This window comes from Solanum dulcamara, chromosome 7 (assembly GCF_947179165.1).
Source record: "Solanum dulcamara chromosome 7, daSolDulc1.2, whole genome shotgun sequence".
Taxonomy (NCBI): Eukaryota; Viridiplantae; Streptophyta; class Magnoliopsida; order Solanales; family Solanaceae; genus Solanum; species Solanum dulcamara.
Genome location: NC_077243.1, coordinates 63,804,072 through 63,819,264, shown reverse-complemented (window position 1 = coordinate 63,819,264; position 15,193 = coordinate 63,804,072). Strand labels below are relative to the sequence as shown.

Here is a 15,193-nt window from a genome sequence, read left to right as displayed (position 1 = left end):
GAATGTCGTGTCCTCAAAAAATACTTATTATCGAGTAGCCAAAATCGTGCCGACTTCCGACAAAAAGGAGGGATGTAACACGAGGACTTTCCAGGGGGTCACCCATCCTAGTACTACTCTCGTCCAAGCACGCTTATCTTCGGAGTTCTGATGAGATCCGGTGCGTTAGTGCTGATATGATCGCATCCATCATTCCTAGCGCTCTAAATTCTATTAAACACCCCCTTTCACTCCCAAACGCCCCGGCATGCGCCCTGCCCTCCACGCACCGACGAACCCTGCCGCCTGTCACGCCCGTCCTAAGCGACTCCATCGCTCGTCCTAATGGCGTCTAGGCCCCTAATGTCGTGTCCGCATAAAAAATACTTATTATCGAGTAGATGAAACCGTACCGAATTTCGACAAAAAGGAGGGATGCAACACGAGGACTTCCCAAGGGGTCACCCATCCTAGTACTACTCTCACCCAAGCACGCTTAACTTCGAAGTTCTGATGGGATCCGGTGAGTTAGTGCTGGTATGATCGCATCCATCATTCCTAGCGCTCTAAATTCTATTAAACACACCCTTCCCATTCCAAACGCCCCGGCATGCGTCCTGCCTTCCACGTACCGACGCACCCGCCTGCCTTTCACACCCGTCCTAAGCGCTTCCATCGCCCGTCCTAACGGCGTCTATGCCCCGAATGTCGTGTACGCAAAAAAATACTTATTATCGAGTAGACAAAACTGTGCCGAATTCCGACAAAATGGAGGGATGCAACACGAAGACTTCCGAGGGGGTCACCTATCCAAGTACTATTCTCGCCCAAGCACGCTTAACTTCAGAGTTCTAATGGGATCCGGTGCGTTAGTGTTGGTATGATCGCATCTATCATTCCTAACGCTCTAAATTCTATTAAACACCCCCTTCCCATCCCAAACGCCCCGGCATGCGCCCTGCTCTCCATGCACCGACGCACCCTACCGCCTGTCACGCCCGTCCTAAGTGCCTTCAACGCCCGTCCTAACGGCGTCTCGGCCCCAAATGTCGTGTCCTAAAAAAATACTTGTTATCGAGTAGGCAAAATCGTGCCGAATTCCGACAAAAAGGAGGGATACAACACGTGGACTTCCCATAGGGTCACCTATCCTAGTACTAATCTTGCCCAAGTAAGCTTATCTTCGGAGTTCTGATGGGATCCAGTGCGTTAGTGCTGGTATGATCGCATCCATCATTCCTAGCGCTCTAAATTGTATTAAACACTTCCTTCCCTTACCAATCGCCCCGACATGCGCCCTTCCCTCCACGCAACGACGCACCCTGGCGCTTGTCACGCCCGTCCTTAGCGTCTCCATCACCCATCCTAACGACGTCTAGGTTTCGAATATTGTGTCCACAAAAAAATATTTATTATCTAGTAGACGAAACTGTGGCGAATTCAGAGCGAAAGGAGGGATGCAACACGAGGACTTCCCATGGGGTCACCCATACTACTATCACCCAAGGACGCTTAACTTTGGAGTTTTGATGGGATCTGGTGCGTTATTGCTGGTATGATTGCATCCATCATTCCTAGCGCTATAAATTCTATTAAACACCTCCTTCCCCTCCAAAACGCCCCGGCATGCGCCTTGCCCTTTATGCATCGACGAAACCTACCCCTTGTCACGCCCGTCCAAAGCGCTTTCATCACCCGTCCTAACGATGTATAGGCCCCAAATGTCGTTTCTGCTAAAAATATTTATTATCGACTAAATGAAACAGTGCCGAATTCCGATGAAAAAAGGGATGCAAAACGAGAACTTCCCATTGGTTCACCCATCCTAGTACTATTCTCGCCCAAGCACATTTAACTTCGAAGTTTTGATGGGATTCGGTGCGTTAGTGCTGGTATGATCGCATCCATCATTCTTAGCGCTATAAATTGTATTAAACACCTCTTTCCCCTCTAAAATGCCCCGGCATGCACCCTGTCCTCCACGCACCGATGCACCCTGCCGCCTGTCACGCCCGTCCTAGGCTCCTCTATAACCCATCCTAACGATGTCTAGGCCCCAAATGTCGTGTCTACAAAAAAATATTTATTATCGAGTAGACGATACCGTGCCGAATTCCGACAAAAAGGAGGGATGCAACATAAAGACTTCCGAAGGGTTCACCCATCCTAGTACTAATCTCTCCCAAGCACGCTTAACTTCGAACTTCTGATGTGATCCGGTGCGTTAGTGCTGGTATGATCGCAACTATCATTCCTAGAGCTCTAAATTTTATTAAACACCTCCTTCCCCTCCCAAACGCCCAGGCGTGTGCCCAGTCCTCCACGCACTGACGTACCCTGCCGCCTGTCACGCCCGTCCTAAGCACCTCCATCACCCATCCTAACGATGTCTAGTCCCTGATTGTCGTGTCTGCAAAAAATATTTAATATCGAATAGACGAAATCGTGCCGAATTCTGACATAAAGGAGTGATGCAACACGAGGACTTTCCAAAGGGTCACCAATCCTAGTACTAATCTCGCCCAAGCACGTTTAACTTCGGAGTTTTGATGGGATCCGGTGCGTTAGTGCTGGTATGATCGCATCTATCATTCCTAGCGCTCTAAATTCTATTAAACACCTGCTTCCCCTTCTTAATGCCCTGGCATGCACCCTGTCCTCCACGCACCGATGCACCCTGCCGCCTGTCACGCCCGTCCTAGGCACCTCTATCACCCATCCTAACGACGTTTAGGCCCCGAATGTCGTGTTTGCAAAAAATATTTATTATCGAGTAGACGAAACCGTGCCGAATTCCAATAAAAAGAAGGGTTGCAACACGAGGACTTTCCAAGGGGTCACCCATCCTAGTACTAATCACTCCCAAGCACGCTTAACATCGAACTTCTGATGTGATCCGGTGCGTTAGTGCTGGTATGATTGCATCCATCATTCCTAGCGCTCTAAATTTTATTAAACACCTCCTTCACCTCCCAAACAGCTAGGCATGCGCCCAATCCTCCACGTACCGACGCACCCTACCGCCTATCACGCCCGTCCTAAGCTCATCCATCACATATCCTCACGACGTTTAGGCCTCAATTGTCGTGTTTGCAAAAAATATTTAATATCGAGTAGATGAAACCATGCCGAATTCCGACAAAAAAGAGTGATGAAACACGAGGACTTTCCAATGGGTCACCAATCCTAGTACTAATCTCGCCCAAGCACGCTTAACTTCGGATTTTTGATGGGATCCGGTGCGTTAGTGCTGGTATGATCGCATCCATCATTCCTAGCGCTCTAAATTCTATTATACACTTGCTTCCCCTCTTAAATGCCCCGGCATGCACCCTGTCCTCCACGCACCGATGCACCCTGCTGCCTGTCACGCCCGTCCTACGCACCTCTATCACCCATCCTAATGATGCCTAGGCCCCGAATGTCGTGTCTGCAAAAAAATATTTTTTATCGAGTAGACAAAACCATGCCGAATTCCGACAAAAAGGAGGGATGCAACATGAGGACTTCCGAAGGGATCACCCATCCTAGTACTAATCTCGCCCAAGCACGCTTAACTTTGAACTTCTGATGTGATGTGGTGCGTTAGTGCTGGTATGATCGCAACTATCATTCCTAGCGCTCTAAATTTTATTAAACATCTCCTTTCCCTCCCAAACGCCCAGGCATGTGCCAGTCCTCCACGCACCGATTTACCCTGCCTCCTGTCACACCCGTCCTAAGCACCTCCATCACCCATCCTAACGACGTTTAGGCCTCGATTGTCGTATCTGCAAAAAATATTTAATATCGAGTAGACGAAACCGTGCCAAATTCTGACAAAAAGGAGTGATGCAATACGAGGACTTTCCAAAGGGTCACCATTCCTAGTACTAATCTCGCGCAAGCACGTTTAACTTTAGAGTTTTGATGGGATCCGGTGCGTTAGTGCTGGTATGATCGCATCCATCATTCCTAATGCTCTAAATTCTATTAAACACCTGCTTCCCCTTCCAAATGCCCTGGCATGCACCCTGTCCTCCACGCACCGACGCACCCTGCCGCCTGTCACGCCCGTCCTAGGCACCTCTATCACCCATCCTAACGACGTCTAGGCCCCGAATATCGTGTCTGGAAAAAAATATATATTATTGAGTAGACGGAACCGTGCCGAATTCCGATAAAAAAGAGGGATGCAACATGAGGACTTCCCAAGAGGTCACCCATCTTAGTACTAATCTCGCCCAAGCACGCTTAACTTCGAACTTCTGATGTGATCCGGTGCGTTAGTGCTGGTATGATCCCATCCATCATTCCTAGCGCTCTAAATTTTAATAAACACCTCCTTCACCTCCCAAACGGCTAGGCATGCGCCCAGTCCTCCACGTATCGACGCACCATACCGCCTGTCACGCCCGTCCTAAGCACCTTTATCACCCATCCTAACGACGTTTAGGCCCCGATTGTCGTGTCTGCAAAAAATATTTAATATCGAATAGACGAAACCGTTCCGAATTCCGACAAAAAAGAGTGATGAAACACGAGGACTTTCCAAAGGGTCACCAATCCTAGTACTAATCTCGCCCAAGCACGCTTAACTTCGGCGTTTTGATGGGATCCGGTGCGTTAGTGCTGGTATGATCGCATCCATCATTCCTAGCGCTCTAAATTCTATTATACACCTGCTTCTCCTCTCAAATGCCTCGGCATGCACCCTGCCCTCCATGTACCGACACATCCTGCCGCCGGTCAAGCGCATCCTAAGTGCCTCTATCACCCGTCCTAACGACGTCTAAGTTTCGAACGTCCTGTCTTGGTTCCGAATGTCGTGTCCATAAAACAATATTTATTATCGAGTAGATGAAACTGTGCTGAATTCCGACAAAATGGAGGGATGCAACACAAGGACTTCTCAGGGGGTCACCCATACTACTCTCTCCCAAGTACGCTTAACTTTGGAATTTTGATGGGATCCGGTGCGTTAGTGCTGGTATGATCGCATCCATCATTCCTAGCGATCTAAATTCTATTAAACACCTCCTCCCACTCCCAAACTCCCCGACATGTGCCCTGCCCTTTACACGCCGACGTCACCCGCCCCTGTCACACCTGTCCAAAGCGCCTCCATCACCCTTCCTAATAACGTGTAGGCCCCGAATGTCATGTCCGCTAAAAAATATTTATTATCGACTACTCGAAACTGTTCCAAAATCCGATAAAAAAAGGGATGCAACACGAGAACTTCTCGGGGGGTCACCCATCCTAGTAATACTCTTGCCTAAGCATGCTTAACTTCGAAGTTTTGAGGTGATCCGGTGCGTTAGTGCTGGTATGATCGCATTCATCATTTCTAGCGCTCTAAATTTTATTCAAAACCTCCTTCCCCTCCCAAACGCCCAGGCAAGCGCCCTGTCCTCCACGCACCGACGCACCCAGCCACTTGTCACGCCCGTCCTAAGCACCTACATAACCCATCCTAATAACGTTTAGGCCCCGAATGTCGTGTCTGTAAAAAATATTTATTATCGAGTAGACAAAACCATGCTGAATTCCAACAAAAAAGAGGGATGCAACACGAGGACTTCCCAATGGGTCACCAATCCAAGTACTAATCTCGCCCAAGCAACTTCAGAGTTTTGATGGGATCCGGTGCATTAGTGCTGGTATGATCGCATCCATCATTCCTAGCGATCTAAATTCTATTATGCACCTCCTCCCCCTACCGAACGCCCCGACATGCGCCTAACCCTTTACGCACCGACATAACCTGCCCCCTGTCATGCCCATCCAAAGTGTCTCCATCACCCTTCCTAACGACGGCTAGGCCCCAAATGTCGTGTCCGCTAAAAAATATTTATTATCGATTATACAAAACCGTGTCGAATTCCGATAAAAAAAGGGATGCAACACGAGAACGTTTTAGGGTTTCACCCATTCTAGTACTTCTCTTGCCTAAGCACGCTTAACTTCGAAGTCTGTTGTGATCGGATGCGTTAGTGCTGGTATGATCGCATCCATCATTCTTAGCGCTCTAAATTCTATTAAACACCTTCTTCCCCTACCAAAAGCCCAGGCATGCACCCTGTCCTCCATGAACCAATGCACCCTTCCACCTGTCACGCCCGTCCTAAGCACCTCCATCACCCATCCTAACGACGTCTAGGCCCCAAGTGTCGTGTCTGCAAAAAATATTTATTATCAGGTAGAAGAAACCGTGCCAAATTCCGATAAAAAAGAGGGAGGCAACACGAGAACTTTCTAGGAGGTCACCCATCCTAGTACTACTCTCGCCAAAGCACAGTTAACTTCAAAGTTCTGATGGGATCCGGTGCGTTAGTGCTCATATGTTGTTGATATGATATTGAGTAATTGGGTGATTATGGACTATGTGGTAGTATATGTGAATATCCATTTTATTTTCTGCATTACTTGTACATACACTTATTTGTGATGGTTGAGAAAGTGATATAAGTGAGATACTGGATATTGGAATAGAGGTTTCTACTGGTCGAAGTAATTTGTCGAGGTCTTTTCTAGCGACCGAGGTCTTTTCTCGCGGATATTATAGGCGAAATCTTTTCCAGCAGCCGAGATCTTTTCCGATGGATGTTATAGAGGAGGTCTCTTCCGGTAGATACATGGTCCATGTGAGGCTCCCATGGGTTCCAGTTTGAAGTGATCAGCGAATGTGTATCATTTAGGATAGACATGCATCAAGATATGTGACATTGCATTGCATTCCATTGCATCATAAATCTTTTGCAAATGTGGGTTTTTTTACCCCTAATATTCCCCTAATCTGTATTACTGATTGTGCTGGTTCACTTGCTAATTAAATTGTACTATTATTGAGGTATATGAATATTGTGCTTCTAGAACTGTTAGACTGGATTAATTTTTATGTGGGTTGTAGTCTGGGGGTTGAATGGTATGATAAAAGTACGTGTATTTTACTTGCTTTTATTTGTCTTAGTTGTTTACTTGTTGGGTACTGCATTTTTGGTACTCACTCCTTGCTAACTACACTTGTGTATATTCTGAGATCAGATAGTGACCCAATTTTTCTTATTTTCATCTGAGGCTCCTGAGGTGATTCGAGAGGTAGATGTTGATACCGGCCGTCTTTCGTATCCTTTTTACTTATTATTTTATTCTATTCGAGACATAAATATTGAGACATGTATTTATTTTATATCTTTTAATTAGAAGGCTTCAAAAAGGAGGGATGCAACACGATGACTTCCCAGGTAGTAACCCATCCTTGTAATACTCTCGCCCAAGCACGCTTAACTTCGGAGTTCTGATAGGATCCGATGCGTTAGTGCTGGTAAAATCGCATCCATCATTCCTAGCGCTCTAAATTCTATTAAACACCTCCTTCCCCTCCCAAACGCTCCAACATGCTCCCTTTTCTCCACGCACCGACGCACCATGTCGCCTATCACGCCCGTTCTAAATGCCTTTTTCACCCGTCCTAACTACGTATAGGCTCCGAATGTTGTATTTAGAAAAAATATTTATTATGGAGTAGACGAAACCATACTAAATTTTGAAGAAAAAAAGAGGGATGCAACACGAGGACTTCTCAAGGGGTCACCCATCCTAGTACAACTCTCGCCCAAGCACGCTTAACTTTTGAGTTCTGATGGTATCCGGTGCGTTAATGCTAGTATGATTGCATCCATCATTCCTGGCGGTCTAAATTCTATTAAACACCTCCTTCCCCTCCTAACGACGTCTAGGCCCCGATTGTCGTGTCTGCAAAAAATATTTAATATCGAGTAGACGAAACCATGCCTAATTCCGACAAAAAAGAGTGATGCAACACAAGGACTTTATAAAGGGTCATCAATCCTAGTACTAATCTTGCCCAAGCACGCTTAACTTCGGTGTTTTGATGGGATCTAGTGCTTTAGTGCTGGTATGATCGCATCCATCATTCCTAGCACTCTAACTTCTATTAAACACCTGCTTCCCCTCTCAAACGCCCCGGCATTTGCCCTGCCCTCCACGCACCGACGCATCCTGCCGCCTGTCACGCCCGTCCTAAGCGCCTCCATCGCCCATCCTAACGGCGTCTAGGCCCCGAATGTCGTGTCTGCAAAAAAATACTTATTATCGAGTAGACGAAACCGTGCCGAATTCCGACAAAAAAGAGGGATGCAATATGAGAACTTCCCAGGGGGTCACCCATCCTAGTACTACTCTCGCCCAAGCACGCTTAACTTCGGAGTTCTAATGGGATCCGATGCGTTAGTGCTGGTATGATCGCATCCATCATTCCTAGCGCTCTAAATTCTATTAAGCGCCCCCTTCCCCTCCCAAACGCCCCGGCATGCGCCCTTCCCTCCACGCACCGACGCACCCTGCCGCCTGTCACGCCCGTCCTAAGCGCCTCCATCGCCCGTCCTAACGGCGTCTAGGCCCCGAATGTCGTGTCCGCAAAAAAATACTTGTTATCGAGTAGACGAAACCGTGCCGAATTCCGACAAAAAAGAGGGATGCAACACGAGAACTTACCAGGGGGTCACCCATCCTAGTACTACTATCGCCCAAGCACGCTTAACTTCGGAGTTCTGATGGGATCCGGTGCATTAGTTTTGCTATAAACGCATCCATCATTCCTAGCGCTCTAAATTCTATTAAACACCCCCTTACCCTCCCAAACGCCCCGGTATTCGCCCTGCCCACCACGCACCGATGCACCCTGCCGCCTGTCACGCCCGTCCTAAGCGCCTCCATCACCCGTCCTAATGTCGTCTAGGCCCCGAATGTCATGTCCAAAAAAATACTTATTATCGAGTAGACGAAACCGTGCCGAATTCCGACAAAAAGGAAGGATGCAACACGGAGACTTCCCAAAGGGTCACCCATCCTAGTACTACTCTCGCCCAAGCACGCTTAACCTCGGAGTTCTGATGGGATCTTGTGCGTTATTGCAGGTATGTTCGCATACATCATTCCTAGCGCTCTAAATTCTATTAAACACCTCCTTCCCCTCCCAAACGCCCCGGCATGCGTCTTGCCCTTTACGCACCGACGCACCCTGCCGCCTATCATGCTCGTCCTAGGCGCCTCTATTGCCCGTCCTAACGGCGTCTAGGCACTGAATGTCGTATCCGCAAAAAAATACTTATTATCGAGTAGACGAAACCGTGCCGAATTGCGACAAAAATGAGGGATGCAACACGAGGACTTCCCAGGAGTCACCCATCCTAGTACTACTCTCGCCAAAGCACGCTTAACTTTGAAGTTTTGATTGGATCCGGTGCGTTAGTACTGGTATTATCACATCCATTATTCCTAGCGCTCTAAATTTCTATTAAACACCCCCTTTCACTCCCAAACGCCCCGGCATGCGCCCTGCCCTCCACGCACCGACGCACCCTGCCGCCTGTCACGCCCGTCCTAAGCGCCTCCATCGCACGTCCTAACGGCGTCTAGGCCCCGAATGTCGTGTCCGCAAAAAAATACTTGTTGTCGAGTAGACGAAACCGTGCCGAATTCCGACAAAAAGGAGGGATTCAACACGAGGACTTCCCAGGGGGTCACCCATCCTAGTACTACTCTCGCCCAAGCACGCTTAAGTTCGGAGTTCTGATGGGATCCAGTGCGTTAGTGCTGGTATGATCGCATCCATCATTCCTAGCGCTCTAAATTCTATTAAACACCCCCTTCCCCTCCCAAACGCCCCGGCGTGCGCCCTGCCCTCCACGCACCGACGCACCCTGCCGCCTGTCACGCCCGTCCTAAGCGCCTCCATCGCACGTCCTAACGGCGTCTAGGCCCCGAATGTCGTGTCCGCAAAAAAATACTTGTTGTCGAGTAGACGAAACCGTGCCGAATTCCGACAAAAAGGAGGGATGCAACACGAGGACTTCCCAGGGGGTCACCCATCCTAGTACTACTCTCGCCCAAGCACGCTTAACTTCGGAGTTCTGATGGGATCCGGTGCGTTAGTGCTGGTATGATCGCATCCATCATTCCTAGCGCTCTAAATTCTATTAAACACCCTCTTCCCCTCCGAAATGCCCCGGCGTGCGCCCTGCCCTCCACGCACCGACGCACCCTGCCGCCTGTCACGCCCGTCCTAAGCGCCTCCATCGCACGTCCTAACGGCGTCCAGGCCCCGAATGTCGTGTCCGCAAAAAAATACTTGTTGTCGAGTAGACGAAACCGTGCCGAATTCCGACAAAAAGGAGGGATGCAACACGAGGACTTCCCAGGGGGTCACCCATCCTAGTACTACTCTCGCCCAAGCACGCTTAACTTCGGAGTTCTGATGGGATCCGGTGCGTTAGTGCTGGTATGATCGCATCCATCATTCCTAGCGCTCTAAATTCTATTAAACACCCCCTTCCCCTCCCAAACGCCCCGGCGTGCTCCCTGCCCTCCACGCACCGACGCACCCTGCCGCCTGTCACGCCCGTCCTAAGCGCCTCCATCGCACGTCCTAACGGCGTCTAGGCCCCGAATGTCGTGTCCGCAAAAAAATACTTGTTGTCGAGTAGACGAAACCGTGCCGAATTCCGACAAAAAGGAGGGATGCAACACGAGGACTTCCCAGGGGGTCACCCATCCTAGTACTACTCTCGCCCAAGCACGCTTAACTTCGGAGTTCTGATGGGATCCGGTGCGTTAGTGCTGGTATGATCGCATCCATCATTCCTAGCGCTCTAAATTCTATTAAACACCCTCTTCCCCTCCGAAATGCCCCGGCGTGCGCCCTGCCCTCCACGCACCGACGCACCCTGCCGCCTGTCAGGCCCGTCTTAAGCGCCTCCATCGCACGTCCTAACGGCGTCCAGGCCCCGAATGTCGTGTCCGCAAAAAAATACTTGTTGTCGAGTAGACGAAACCGTGCCGAATTCCGACAAAAAGGAGGGATGCAACACGAGGACTTCCCAGGGGGTCACCCATCCTAGTACTACTCTCGCCCAAGCACGCTTAACTTCGGAGTTCTGATGGGATCCGGTGCGTTAGTGCTGGTATGATCGCATCCATCATTCCTAGCGCTCTAAATTCTATTAAACACCCCCTTCCCCTCCCAAACGCCCCGGCGTGCGCCCTGCCCTCCACGCACCGACGCACCCTGCCGCCTGTCACGCCCGTCCTAAGCGCCTCCATCGCACGTCCTAACGGCGTCTAGGCCCCGAATGTCGTGTCCGCAAAAAAATACTTGTTGTCGAGTAGACGAAACCGTGCCGAATTCCGACAAAAAGGAGGGATGCAACACGAGGACTTCCCAGGGGGTCACCCATCCTAGTACTACTCTCGCCCAAGCACGCTTAACTTCGGAGTTCTGATGGGATCCGGTGCGTTAGTGCTGGTATGATCGCATCCATCATTCCTAGCGCTCTAAATTCTATTAAACACCCTCTTCCCCTCCGAAACGCCCCGGCGTGCGCCCTGCCCTCCACGCACCGACGCACCCTGCCGCCTGTCACGCCCGTCCTAAGCGCCTCCATCGCACGTCCTAACGGCATCTAGGCCCCGAATGTCGTGTCCGCAAAAAAATACTTGTTGTCGAGTAGACGAAACCGTGCCGAATTCCGACAAAAAAGAGGGATGCAACACGAGGACTTCCCAGGGGGTCACCCATCCTAGTACTACTCTCGCCCAAGCACGCTTAACTTCGGAGTTCTGATGGGATCCGGTGCGTTAGTGCTGGTATGATCGCATCCATCATTCCTAGCGCTCTAAATTCTATTAAACACCCCCTTCCCCTCCCAAACGCCCCGGCATGCGCCCTGCCCTCCACGCACCGACGCACCCTGCCGCCTGTCACGCCCGTCCTAAGCGCCTCCATCGCACGTCCTAACGGCGTCTAGGCCCCGAATGTCGTGTCCGCAAAAAAATACTTGTTGTCGAGTAGACGAAACCGTGCCGAATTCCGACAAAAAGGAGGGATGCAACACGAGGACTTCCCAGGGGGTCTCCCATCCTAGTACTACTCTCGCCCAAGCACGCTTAACTTCGGAGTTCTGATGGGATCCGGTGCGTTAGTGCTGGTATGATCGCATCCATCATTCCTAGCGCTCTAAATTCTATTAAACACCCCCTTCCCCTCCGAAACGCCCCGGCGTGCGCCCTGCCCTCCACGCACCGACGCACCCTGCCGCCTGTCACGCCCGTCCTAAGCGCCTCCATCGCACGTCCTAACGGCGTCTAGGCCCCGAATGTCGTGTCCGCAAAAAAATACTTGTTGTCGAGTAGAAGAAACCTTGCCGAATTCCGACAAAAAGGAGGGATGCAACACGAGGACTTCCCAGGGGGTCACCCATCCTAGTACTACTCTCGCCCAAGCACGCTTAACTTCGGAGTTCTGATGGGATCCGGTGCGTTAGTGCTGGTATGATCGCATCCATCATTCCTAGCGCTCTAAATTCTATTAAAGACCCCCTTCCCCTCCCAAACGCCCCGGCGTGCGCCCTGCCCTCCACGCACCGACGCACCCTGCCGCATGTCACGCCCGTCCTAAGCGCCTCCATCGCACGTCCTAACGGCGTCTAGGCCCCGAATGTCGTGTCCGCAAAAAAATACTTGTTGTCGAGTAGACGAAACCGTGCCGAATTCCGACAAAAAGGAGGGATGCAACACGAGGACTTCCCAGGGGGTCACCCATCCTAGTACTACTCTCGCCCAAGCACGCTTAACTTCGGAGTTCTGATGGGATCCGGTGCGTTAGTGCTGGTATGATCGCATACATCATTCCTAGCGCTCTAAATTCTATTAAACACCCCCTTCCCCTCCCAAACGCCCCGGCGTGCGCCCTGCCCTCCACGCACCGACGCACCCTGCCGCCTGTCACGCCCGTCCTAAGCGCCTCCATCGCACGTCCTAACGGCGTCTAGGCCCCGAATGTCGTGTCCGCAAAAAAATACTTGTTGTCGAGTAGACGAAACCGTGCCGAATTCCGATAAAAAGGAGGGATGCAACACGAGGACTTCCCAGGGGGTCACCCATCCTAGTACTACTCTCGCCCAAGCACGCTTAACTTCGGAGTTCTGATGGGATCCGGTGCGTTAGTGCTGGTATGATCGCATCCATCATTCCTAGCGCTCTAAATTCTATTAAACACCCCCTTCCCCTCCCAAACGCCCCGGCGTGCGCCCTGCCCTCCACGCACCGACGCACCCTGCCGCCTGTCACGCCCGTCCTAAGCGCCTCCATCGCACGTCCTAACGGCGTCTAGGCCCTGAATGTCGTGTCCGCAAAAAAATACTTGTTGTCGAGTAGACGAAACCGTGCCGAATTCCGACAAAAAGTATTGATGCAACACGAGGACTTCCCTGGGGGTCACCCATCCTAGTACTACTCTCGCCCAAGCACGCTTAACTTCGGAGTTCTGATGGGATCCGGTGCGTTAGTGCTGGTATGATCGCATCCATCATTCCTAGCGCTCTAAATTCTATTAAACACCCCCTTCCCCTCCCAAACGCCCCGGCATGCGCCCTGCCCTCCACGCACCGACGCACCCTGCCGCCTGTCACGCCCGTCCTAAGCGCCTCCATCGCACGTCCTAACGGCGTCTAGGCCCCGAATGTCGTGTCCGCAAAAAAATACTTGTTGTCGAGTAGACGAAACCGTGCCGAATTCCGACAAAAAGGAGGGATGCAACACGAGGACTTCCCAGGGGGTCTCCCATCCTAGTACTACTCTCGCCCAAGCACGCTTAACTTCGGAGTTCTGATGGGATCCGGTGCGTTAGTGCTGGTATGATCGCATCCATCATTCCTAGCGCTCTAAATTCTATTAAACACCCCCTTCCCCTCCCAAACGCCCCGGCATGCGCCCTGCCCTCCACGCACCGACGCACCCTGCCGCCTTTCACGCCCGTCCTAAGCGCCTCCATCGCACGTCCTAACGGCGTCTAGGCCCCGAATGTCGTGTCCGCAAAAAAATACTTGTTGTCGAGTAGACGAAACCGTGCCGAATTCCGACAAAAAGGAGGGATGCAACACGAGGACTTCCCAGGGGGTCACCCATCCTAGTACTACTCTCGCCCAAGCACGCTTAACTTCGGAGTTCTGATGGGATCCGGTGCGTTAGTGCTGGTATGATCGCATCCATCATTCCTAGCGCTCTAAATTCTGTTAAACACCCCCTTCCCCTCCCAAACGCCCCGGCATGCGCCCTGCCCTCCACGCACCGACGCACCCTGCCGCATGTCACGCCCGTCCTAAGCGCCTCCATCGCACGTCCTAACGGCGTCTAGGCCTCGAATGTCGTGTCCGCAAAAAAATACTTGTTGTCGAGTAGACGAAACCGTGCCGAATTCCGACAAAAAGGAGGGATGCAACACGAGGACTTCCCAGGGGGTCTCCCATCCTAGTACTACTCTCGCCCAAGCACGCTTAACTTCGGAGTTCTGATGGGATCCGGTGCGTTAGTGCTGGTATGATCGCATCCATCATTCCTAGCGCTCTAAATTCTATTAAACACCCCCTTCCCCTCCCAAACGCCCCGGCGTGCGCCCTGCCCTCCACGCACCGACGCACCCTGCCGCCTTTCACGCCCGTCCTAAGCGCCTCCATCGCACGTCCTAACGGCGTCTAGGCCCCGAATGTCGTGTCCGCAAAAAAATACTTGTTGTCGAGTAGACGAAACCGTGCCGAATTCCGAGAAAAAGTATTGATGCAACAGGAGGACTTCCCAGGGGGTCACCCATCCTAGTACTACTCTCGCCCAAGCACGCTTAACTTCAGAGTTCTGATGGGATCCAATGCGTTAGTGCTGGTATGATCGCATCCATCATTCCTAGCGCTCTAAATTCTATTAAACACCCCCTTCCCCTCCCAAACGCCCCGGCATGCGCCCTGCCCTCCACGCACCGACGCACCCTGCCGCATGTCACGCCCGTCCTAAGCGCCTCCATCGCACGTCCTAACGGCGTCTAGGCCCCGAATGTCGTGTCCGCAAAAAAATACTTGTTGTCGAGTAGACGAAACCGTGCCGAATTCCGACAAAAAGGAGGGATGCAACACGAGGACTTCCCAGGGGGTCACCCATCCTAGTACTACTCTCGCCCAAGCACGCTTAACTTCGGAGTTCTGATGGGATCCGGTGCGTTAGTGCTGGTATGATCGCATCCATCATTCCTAGCGCTCTAAATTCTGTTAAACACCCCCTTCCCCTCCCAAACGCCCCGGCATGCGCCCTGCCCTCCACGCACCGACCCACCCTGCCGCCTGTCACGCCCGTCCTAAGCGCCTCCATCGCACGTCCTAACGGC

The 15,193-nt window shown here is 51.4% G+C and overlaps 28 non-coding genes and 14 pseudogenes across 28 annotated transcripts; all 42 read right to left on the bottom strand.

The window, feature by feature from the left end:
• Positions 1 to 69: 69 nt before the first annotated feature.
• Positions 70 to 188, bottom strand: LOC129897777 (5S ribosomal RNA). Its single transcript, XR_008768845.1, has one exon. It is a non-coding gene; the product is annotated as a 5S ribosomal RNA (ribosomal RNA).
• A 223-nt stretch (positions 189 to 411) lies between these two features.
• LOC129897699 (5S ribosomal RNA) lies at positions 412 to 530 on the bottom strand. Its single transcript, XR_008768774.1, has one exon. It is a non-coding gene; the product is annotated as a 5S ribosomal RNA (ribosomal RNA).
• Positions 531 to 752: 222 nt separating this feature from the next.
• LOC129897827 (5S ribosomal RNA) lies at positions 753 to 871 on the bottom strand. The gene has a single exon (XR_008768893.1). It is a non-coding gene; the product is annotated as a 5S ribosomal RNA (ribosomal RNA).
• Positions 872 to 1,092: 221 nt separating this feature from the next.
• Positions 1,093 to 1,211, bottom strand: LOC129897840 (5S ribosomal RNA). Its single transcript, XR_008768905.1, has one exon. It is a non-coding gene; the product is annotated as a 5S ribosomal RNA (ribosomal RNA).
• A 222-nt stretch (positions 1,212 to 1,433) lies between these two features.
• LOC129897965 (5S ribosomal RNA) lies at positions 1,434 to 1,546 on the bottom strand (annotated as a pseudogene).
• A 220-nt stretch (positions 1,547 to 1,766) lies between these two features.
• LOC129897818 (5S ribosomal RNA) lies at positions 1,767 to 1,885 on the bottom strand. The gene has a single exon (XR_008768884.1). It is a non-coding gene; the product is annotated as a 5S ribosomal RNA (ribosomal RNA).
• Positions 1,886 to 2,107: 222 nt separating this feature from the next.
• On the bottom strand, positions 2,108 to 2,226 carry LOC129897901 (5S ribosomal RNA; annotated as a pseudogene).
• Positions 2,227 to 2,447: 221 nt separating this feature from the next.
• LOC129897819 (5S ribosomal RNA) lies at positions 2,448 to 2,566 on the bottom strand. The gene has a single exon (XR_008768885.1). It is a non-coding gene; the product is annotated as a 5S ribosomal RNA (ribosomal RNA).
• A 221-nt stretch (positions 2,567 to 2,787) lies between these two features.
• Positions 2,788 to 2,906, bottom strand: LOC129897869 (5S ribosomal RNA; annotated as a pseudogene).
• A 221-nt stretch (positions 2,907 to 3,127) lies between these two features.
• On the bottom strand, positions 3,128 to 3,246 carry LOC129897880 (5S ribosomal RNA; annotated as a pseudogene).
• Positions 3,247 to 3,468: 222 nt separating this feature from the next.
• Positions 3,469 to 3,587, bottom strand: LOC129897920 (5S ribosomal RNA; annotated as a pseudogene).
• Positions 3,588 to 3,807: 220 nt separating this feature from the next.
• LOC129897905 (5S ribosomal RNA) lies at positions 3,808 to 3,926 on the bottom strand (annotated as a pseudogene).
• A 222-nt stretch (positions 3,927 to 4,148) lies between these two features.
• LOC129897814 (5S ribosomal RNA) lies at positions 4,149 to 4,267 on the bottom strand. The gene has a single exon (XR_008768880.1). It is a non-coding gene; the product is annotated as a 5S ribosomal RNA (ribosomal RNA).
• Positions 4,268 to 4,488: 221 nt separating this feature from the next.
• LOC129897877 (5S ribosomal RNA) lies at positions 4,489 to 4,607 on the bottom strand (annotated as a pseudogene).
• Positions 4,608 to 4,849: 242 nt separating this feature from the next.
• On the bottom strand, positions 4,850 to 4,962 carry LOC129897925 (5S ribosomal RNA; annotated as a pseudogene).
• Positions 4,963 to 5,182: 220 nt separating this feature from the next.
• On the bottom strand, positions 5,183 to 5,301 carry LOC129897897 (5S ribosomal RNA; annotated as a pseudogene).
• Positions 5,302 to 5,522: 221 nt separating this feature from the next.
• On the bottom strand, positions 5,523 to 5,635 carry LOC129897936 (5S ribosomal RNA; annotated as a pseudogene).
• A 565-nt stretch (positions 5,636 to 6,200) lies between these two features.
• Positions 6,201 to 6,308, bottom strand: LOC129897945 (5S ribosomal RNA; annotated as a pseudogene).
• Positions 6,309 to 7,180: 872 nt separating this feature from the next.
• Positions 7,181 to 7,299, bottom strand: LOC129897870 (5S ribosomal RNA; annotated as a pseudogene).
• Positions 7,300 to 7,522: 223 nt separating this feature from the next.
• On the bottom strand, positions 7,523 to 7,641 carry LOC129897821 (5S ribosomal RNA). Its single transcript, XR_008768887.1, has one exon. It is a non-coding gene; the product is annotated as a 5S ribosomal RNA (ribosomal RNA).
• A 133-nt stretch (positions 7,642 to 7,774) lies between these two features.
• LOC129897918 (5S ribosomal RNA) lies at positions 7,775 to 7,893 on the bottom strand (annotated as a pseudogene).
• Positions 7,894 to 8,115: 222 nt separating this feature from the next.
• On the bottom strand, positions 8,116 to 8,234 carry LOC129897666 (5S ribosomal RNA). Its single transcript, XR_008768743.1, has one exon. It is a non-coding gene; the product is annotated as a 5S ribosomal RNA (ribosomal RNA).
• Positions 8,235 to 8,456: 222 nt separating this feature from the next.
• On the bottom strand, positions 8,457 to 8,575 carry LOC129897852 (5S ribosomal RNA). Its single transcript, XR_008768917.1, has one exon. It is a non-coding gene; the product is annotated as a 5S ribosomal RNA (ribosomal RNA).
• Positions 8,576 to 8,795: 220 nt separating this feature from the next.
• LOC129897845 (5S ribosomal RNA) lies at positions 8,796 to 8,914 on the bottom strand. The gene has a single exon (XR_008768910.1). It is a non-coding gene; the product is annotated as a 5S ribosomal RNA (ribosomal RNA).
• A 222-nt stretch (positions 8,915 to 9,136) lies between these two features.
• LOC129897892 (5S ribosomal RNA) lies at positions 9,137 to 9,254 on the bottom strand (annotated as a pseudogene).
• A 223-nt stretch (positions 9,255 to 9,477) lies between these two features.
• Positions 9,478 to 9,596, bottom strand: LOC129897740 (5S ribosomal RNA). The gene has a single exon (XR_008768811.1). It is a non-coding gene; the product is annotated as a 5S ribosomal RNA (ribosomal RNA).
• Positions 9,597 to 9,818: 222 nt separating this feature from the next.
• LOC129897768 (5S ribosomal RNA) lies at positions 9,819 to 9,937 on the bottom strand. Its single transcript, XR_008768837.1, has one exon. It is a non-coding gene; the product is annotated as a 5S ribosomal RNA (ribosomal RNA).
• Positions 9,938 to 10,159: 222 nt separating this feature from the next.
• On the bottom strand, positions 10,160 to 10,278 carry LOC129897757 (5S ribosomal RNA). Its single transcript, XR_008768826.1, has one exon. It is a non-coding gene; the product is annotated as a 5S ribosomal RNA (ribosomal RNA).
• Positions 10,279 to 10,500: 222 nt separating this feature from the next.
• Positions 10,501 to 10,619, bottom strand: LOC129897743 (5S ribosomal RNA). Its single transcript, XR_008768814.1, has one exon. It is a non-coding gene; the product is annotated as a 5S ribosomal RNA (ribosomal RNA).
• A 222-nt stretch (positions 10,620 to 10,841) lies between these two features.
• On the bottom strand, positions 10,842 to 10,960 carry LOC129897731 (5S ribosomal RNA). Its single transcript, XR_008768803.1, has one exon. It is a non-coding gene; the product is annotated as a 5S ribosomal RNA (ribosomal RNA).
• Positions 10,961 to 11,182: 222 nt separating this feature from the next.
• LOC129897719 (5S ribosomal RNA) lies at positions 11,183 to 11,301 on the bottom strand. The gene has a single exon (XR_008768793.1). It is a non-coding gene; the product is annotated as a 5S ribosomal RNA (ribosomal RNA).
• A 222-nt stretch (positions 11,302 to 11,523) lies between these two features.
• On the bottom strand, positions 11,524 to 11,642 carry LOC129897708 (5S ribosomal RNA). The gene has a single exon (XR_008768782.1). It is a non-coding gene; the product is annotated as a 5S ribosomal RNA (ribosomal RNA).
• Positions 11,643 to 11,864: 222 nt separating this feature from the next.
• LOC129897387 (5S ribosomal RNA) lies at positions 11,865 to 11,983 on the bottom strand. Its single transcript, XR_008768479.1, has one exon. It is a non-coding gene; the product is annotated as a 5S ribosomal RNA (ribosomal RNA).
• Positions 11,984 to 12,205: 222 nt separating this feature from the next.
• On the bottom strand, positions 12,206 to 12,324 carry LOC129897696 (5S ribosomal RNA). Its single transcript, XR_008768771.1, has one exon. It is a non-coding gene; the product is annotated as a 5S ribosomal RNA (ribosomal RNA).
• A 222-nt stretch (positions 12,325 to 12,546) lies between these two features.
• LOC129897430 (5S ribosomal RNA) lies at positions 12,547 to 12,665 on the bottom strand. The gene has a single exon (XR_008768523.1). It is a non-coding gene; the product is annotated as a 5S ribosomal RNA (ribosomal RNA).
• Positions 12,666 to 12,887: 222 nt separating this feature from the next.
• On the bottom strand, positions 12,888 to 13,006 carry LOC129897684 (5S ribosomal RNA). The gene has a single exon (XR_008768760.1). It is a non-coding gene; the product is annotated as a 5S ribosomal RNA (ribosomal RNA).
• A 222-nt stretch (positions 13,007 to 13,228) lies between these two features.
• On the bottom strand, positions 13,229 to 13,347 carry LOC129897644 (5S ribosomal RNA). The gene has a single exon (XR_008768722.1). It is a non-coding gene; the product is annotated as a 5S ribosomal RNA (ribosomal RNA).
• A 222-nt stretch (positions 13,348 to 13,569) lies between these two features.
• On the bottom strand, positions 13,570 to 13,688 carry LOC129897386 (5S ribosomal RNA). The gene has a single exon (XR_008768478.1). It is a non-coding gene; the product is annotated as a 5S ribosomal RNA (ribosomal RNA).
• A 222-nt stretch (positions 13,689 to 13,910) lies between these two features.
• LOC129897672 (5S ribosomal RNA) lies at positions 13,911 to 14,029 on the bottom strand. The gene has a single exon (XR_008768749.1). It is a non-coding gene; the product is annotated as a 5S ribosomal RNA (ribosomal RNA).
• A 222-nt stretch (positions 14,030 to 14,251) lies between these two features.
• Positions 14,252 to 14,370, bottom strand: LOC129897385 (5S ribosomal RNA). Its single transcript, XR_008768477.1, has one exon. It is a non-coding gene; the product is annotated as a 5S ribosomal RNA (ribosomal RNA).
• A 222-nt stretch (positions 14,371 to 14,592) lies between these two features.
• Positions 14,593 to 14,711, bottom strand: LOC129897791 (5S ribosomal RNA). Its single transcript, XR_008768858.1, has one exon. It is a non-coding gene; the product is annotated as a 5S ribosomal RNA (ribosomal RNA).
• Positions 14,712 to 14,933: 222 nt separating this feature from the next.
• Positions 14,934 to 15,052, bottom strand: LOC129897661 (5S ribosomal RNA). The gene has a single exon (XR_008768738.1). It is a non-coding gene; the product is annotated as a 5S ribosomal RNA (ribosomal RNA).
• Positions 15,053 to 15,193: the final 141 nt, after the last annotated feature.